The sequence below is a fragment of the Cryptotermes secundus genome, unplaced genomic scaffold (assembly GCF_002891405.2).
Source record: "Cryptotermes secundus unplaced genomic scaffold, Csec_1.0 scaffold184, whole genome shotgun sequence".
Lineage (NCBI taxonomy): Eukaryota > Metazoa > Arthropoda > Insecta > Blattodea > Kalotermitidae > Cryptotermes > Cryptotermes secundus.
In genome coordinates this window covers 731,362-737,361 of record NW_019725839.1, presented here as the reverse complement: position 1 = coordinate 737,361, position 6,000 = coordinate 731,362, and positions in this window count along the sequence as shown.

Genomic DNA, 6,000 nt, shown 5'->3' with positions numbered 1-6,000 from the left:
AAAACATTATCAGTGTTAATTACCCGCTATTTTCAGTTTTATTAATATAACTGTTATAAATGTTTCGGTGACTGTGTGGTTACTGCCACATGTGGCCCTCATCAGCTATATATGATATGTTCGAAACTTCCACTGTATCATCACCCTGTTGAGGGAAGTACCAAGTAATATTAATTGAAGGTTGAAAGTTAAAAATTAGTAAAAAAAAGTGTTTAAAATTGAAGCAGATAATAAGTCAGGTTTTCTTCTTTGGGGAGGAACACCATAGAGTAGTGTAGTTTTTACTAATAAAAAAAAGTAAAGGTATCCCTGCAACAGGCTGTGGAGGCCCATATGGTTGTGAGATGTCGAGGCTCCCACATTTTCTAGACAGTCAGCTTATAGATGGCAGTAAGGTTGTCAGCCCTACGTGCTGACAGCCCTTTACCTCCAAGAATATTCCTGGTACTCATTTCTGTTAGAGGCTGAGTCCACCCCAGGGCCATAGTGTGGCTGGAAGGATTAGGTAAATTGGGGGGGGAATCCACCTCATCAGGATTAGATCCTACGACCTTCCATCTTGTAGCATAGTGCCTCAACCAACTATGCTACTGTGTGCCCCGTTTTTATTAATAAGATTTAAAAGTTTGTGATGATGGTACATTAATACAAATATTATGTTTTTGACCATTATCAATCATCCTGTCTTTATCTAAAAACACTGTCCCGTTATATTTTTCAAAACACATTTTGGAGACTGGATTCTGTCTCTGTCTGTCTTCAGGTAAAACCTACTCAGCTGGTTCCTACTTCCAGACTGAAGATAGGGGCTAGCTCTTTCGATTGGGCCCAACTGAGTAGTTTTTACCTGAAGATGGAGAGAGAATCCAATCTCTGAAATGTTGTTTTTGGAAAATAAATAGGACGATTTTTAGATAAAGACAGGATGATTTATAATGTCCAAAGCATATTTGTAGTTTTTGTCGTCGGTTTCTCTAGTTTGTTGGGCATGGTGTCCTTGATAGCGGATTGACTGATCTGCCTCACTATATGGAGATTTTTGGTGCACTTGTGCTGTCACTGGATTGTGATCACTGAATGTCTGGTATTTGTGGCATGATAATTGTATACACAGGACACATCCTCAAAAAATATACATTTGGCCCCCAAATTCCTTACACACTCCTTTACCTTTTTTATGACAATGCATGTACATGTCTACATGACATTTCACAGATCAGGTACCTGGGCAAAATGAAGGCACCCCCAGTATGTAAGCATTGAGCAAGGGAACATGGAGATCACTGTCCACACATTCCATTACTTTGCAGTAAACGAAAGTGACTCAGCCATTTTACCCCACATTATCCATCGGGTTTTGTGAAAGAAACAAATGCAACAAAACCAACAGCATTGTTCTTTTTGGATATCTACTGACTCACAGAACCATGCACAATTGTGTGTTTCTTTTCAGTGTAATATTCAAAGTGGTTTCTTACCCACAGTCTAACAGCTACCGACTTGAGCGATGCAAAGTCAACAGAGCACAGATTGATCAGTTGTCTGATACAGTGGGTAAAAGGTGAAAAAAGTAAAGTTGTCCCTGTGCTTAACTAAATAAGCACTACACCATGAAGGTGTATGGGGAAGTGGATGTATAGATCCACACTGATACAGTGGGTGGACTTTATTTATGAAAAGCATCCCCCCCTCCACACACAGATTAGCTGAAGTTTTGTGGAAAATTTGAAGTATTTTGTGTGGAAGGGTATGGAAGACCATGATGATGATGATGATGATGATGATGATGACGATGATGATGGTGTTTGGTTTTTTCTCCTTTCTTTGTAGGAGAGGGATAATGGATATTCTGCAACAGTCTGTTATCTGAAAATGTAAGATTAAAATATCCATAATGTCATGGTATCAGATAGACATAGAAGGCAGAACACAAGTGTAGATTCACCATATTTAATAGCATCAATAAATAAGATATTTTCAAACTGAAGGATTGGGTGCTCCATTTTTACAAATACTAAATGGAAGAGACTATAACATTGGGCACAAATTACTCATGGTGCTGCAGATTAACAAGCGCTTCCACGCTGAACCGCCCAGCTGTGATGTAACATCAACCTACTGGACTAACCAACTTCAAAAACATACAAACTTGATCAGTCTCACTGTTATTATTATTGTGACATTTGACTGAAGTCCATACAAGCTGTAATATAAGCACTGCCTATGGTCTTTAATCAGTCGGGGGTTCCCAGATGTCCCTGGGGGTTGCTTCTATTTTGAATTCACATCATAATTTCTGCTTCTACACAGGCAGACCAAAAAGGAACACACAAGTGCCTGCTGGTTCAGCCCATCACACATACAAGGGAGAGACAGAATGACGACTGGTATGAGGAAACCATTCCCAGAGACATTTTGCCACACAAAGACTGGATTGAGATTGAATATGGGTCTCTCTAATCAGAAGTAACTGTAACTGCCTAGTGGTAGCATGCACCACCAAATCTAATGACCCCTGAGAAGTATATAATGTGCAGATCATAACATCATTGGCACAGTCTCTAATATGATGAAATTATCTGAGTTTGTAAAAAACACATTTCTTTAATTGCAGTAATGTTTATATATGGCCGTGCCATAGCTCAAGCGGTTAGTCGCTGGCTTCTCACCGCAGTGGCCCGGGTTCGATCCCGGGTCTGGTCAAGTGGGATTTGTGGTGGACAAATTGGCGCTGGGGCAGGTTTTCTCCAAGTACTTCGGTTTCCCCTGCCAATCTTCATTCCACCAATTTCTCCACAATCACCCTCACCTATCATCTGGTGCTGGTACAATAGGCCAGAAGTGGTCGCAGTACAAGGGACTTACTCCCACCCCACTAGTAATAAGAAAATGTTTATATAGAAAAGAAAAACACAGTTCTGGTACATGCTAGTAAGGAGATTAGAGGGCAACACACAGACAAAGCTAAATATCTGTTGACATTTTGTCACCAGAATGCAGGACAAAACCGTGACATAAAGACAGCTAACAGACCCTTTGAAAATGTGGCAAAGTTCAAATATCTGAGAACAGTAACCAATTAGAATTGCATTCGTCAGGAAATCACGAGCAGACTGAACTTTGGGCAATGCTCACAACCATTGAGTTGAGAACCTTCTGCTTTCCCATCTGCTATCTAAATATACACAACTCTAAATTTCGTATGTAGTTTTGCGTGGGTGTGAAACTTGGTCTCTGACATTACGGGAGGAACAAAGACTTGAGGGTGTGTGAGAACAAGGGGATCAGGAGAATATGTGGGCACAAGAGAAAGTAGGTAACAGGAGGGTGGGGAAAATTGCATAATGAGGAGCTTCCTAATGGGTAGGGTATGTAATGTGAGGGCCACTAGGAAGGACTAGGCAGAGGTGAGAGGATAATATTAAAATGAATCCCAAGGAAATTGGATGCGATATGAACAGGGTTAATCTGGCTGAAGCCAGGAACTACTAGGGGCTTGTGTGAACATGGAAATTAACCTTTGGATTCCATGAAAGTGAGTACCAGCTTCTCATGAATGGCTCAGTTTGTTAATCACACTGCATACTTATGGCAGAATATGCTACGTAAGTATTCAACAGGCATAATAAAATGGATGGCTCTAGCTACCATTAAAGTTAAACACAAGAAAATAAAAGTAAAATGCAAACCCCAGGGCACATATGCAACATCCAGGAATCTTATATATATATATATATATACATAAAAATTATTACAGTCATTGAACATGATGGACATTATAAATTCAAAATTTAAAACATTTCTGTGGTTTAACAATATAGCTTACATGATCCTCCTTAACTAACTGAAAGTCAAACAGACCAAAACATAAAAAAAGACATTCTTTCACAAGCCAAATACTGTCACCATACTTTTTCTATAATACATAAAATTTATATATCTATATTTGCGCTGATGACGATAATAAGAACAATAATAATAATAATAATAATAACAACAACAGCAACAACAACAATAATATAATTTATCTCTGACACAGATGATGGAATACAGAGAGGATACAGGAAGGACATCATAAATCACAGGCATATGCAGCTCCATCTCCAGCACTACATAAGAATCCTTTACTCCCTTGCAATGGCTCTCACACAAACTTGGAGAAAACATACAGCTATGAATCCACAGGTTAATACTACATGTCAGTGTTTCCCAAAATTTGGTATGCATACCACCAGTGGTACATGGAGGGATTTCAAGGGCATGCAGCAAAGATAAATTATTACAAATTGTTACATAGTTCTGACTGCTGTCAGGTGAACCAAAGTTTCCGCAAATTTGTGCTTTACCTCATAACCATTCCTTATTTTGTATCTAAAGCTTCATCACGCTAACTGATTCTGAAATAACTTGGAGAAGGGGTATACTGCTAAGGCCAAGGTTTGAAAAGGGATACTCATAAACAAATGTTTCACATTTGGGAAACACTGTCATAAGCCATAAGTAAAGACTACATTAGATGCTCATGAGGTGTATAAAAGCAATTTATTTGGGGTTTTCATGTTGGTGAAGGTTCATATTATAGTCTTATACATTATGACATAATGCTGTATTCTATTATCCTGAAGCTGGAATCAATATGTTCCTCTGAAACATTGGTAACCACCCACCAGACTGCATGGTGTAATAATCCACAAGATCACTGTATGAAAACAGCAATTTCTGTCTTAAAACTCCCATAAGGGTGATGGTACTTTAAAGTTTTCAATATGAATTAAAGAGGGCATACCAAAAGTGGACATCATTTTAATTCTAAATGGTACAAGGAGTGCCATAGGAATATTAGTTCTGCATAGTTCATTTGGTAAATGCTACTCCATCTTGCACATCGCTGTTTAGTTTCTCATTTGTAACACCTGCAATGTTTTTGGCACACTGTTCAAATTCATGGCTGCACATTTGATGTATACAAAGCTCTTTGACTGTTGACAAAAAGCAGGTAACTGCACATGCCCTGCTGTACACTGCATCATGTACAGGGAACACAATGTGCCTTTCAGAATTTATGACAACCAACAGTAGCTTTTAGTGATAAATAAAATTGCTATGAACTATTCTTTGTAGTCATGCACTGGTACGATTGGCAGGCATGTTGTGTTGTAACAACTGAGCAAATGTTGGCTTCAAAACAACAGGAGGGGGAAGACTGCATAAACTGTCCCCCCTTTACGATTACCACGTTTCTGAGGCCTTATTTGTCATGATTAACTATTCACATGCCCAGAACCAATCGTATTGCCTCAGGATACCTGCATTAAAACTCCCACAGCTGAGCAGATTGGCTTGTTATTTATTAATTAGCCAATGAATGGCAAGCAATACGACATACCGGTGTTTTGAGGAAAGCATTGCGGGGGTTTCCTGTTTTTCTGACTGTGTTTACCCATAGTAAAATCCTGACAGCTTAGCATGCTGTTTCATGAGTGCGAAGTCCCCCTGTGTGGATGCAATGCAGCACATTACCATGTTCCCAGACAAATTATTTTGTTTTCCTTTAATCCGGAGGTACAGAGCATAAACTGACTTTGAGATTTGAGGTTCTCACAGCAGTGAATATTGAGATTATGGTTTTCTGGGATGCAACCCCGTGTACTCTGGTAGATAAACCAATGTTCTGAAAGAACCTGCAACATGTTCCTCCAAAATGTTGGTCCTAACATACTTAACTACATGGTGTTGCATCCCAGAGAACTATAATCTTAATTGTCTTCTGTTTCTCCTTCAGTTGCTTGGTGTTTACATGGCATGGATATGAGTAGTGTTGCTGACATTTCAGAGGAACTTGCTGACTCCATTTTCAGGATAAAAGTGGGTAAGGGGGGTGAGTTTGTGTCTGTGTATATATATATAGGTTCCTGTTTCAAAAGAAGCACATGGGGCTGTTGACCCGTCCAGGCCGATGGGGACCAGAAAAAGAAAGTGAAAAACAGCCCTTATAAGGGT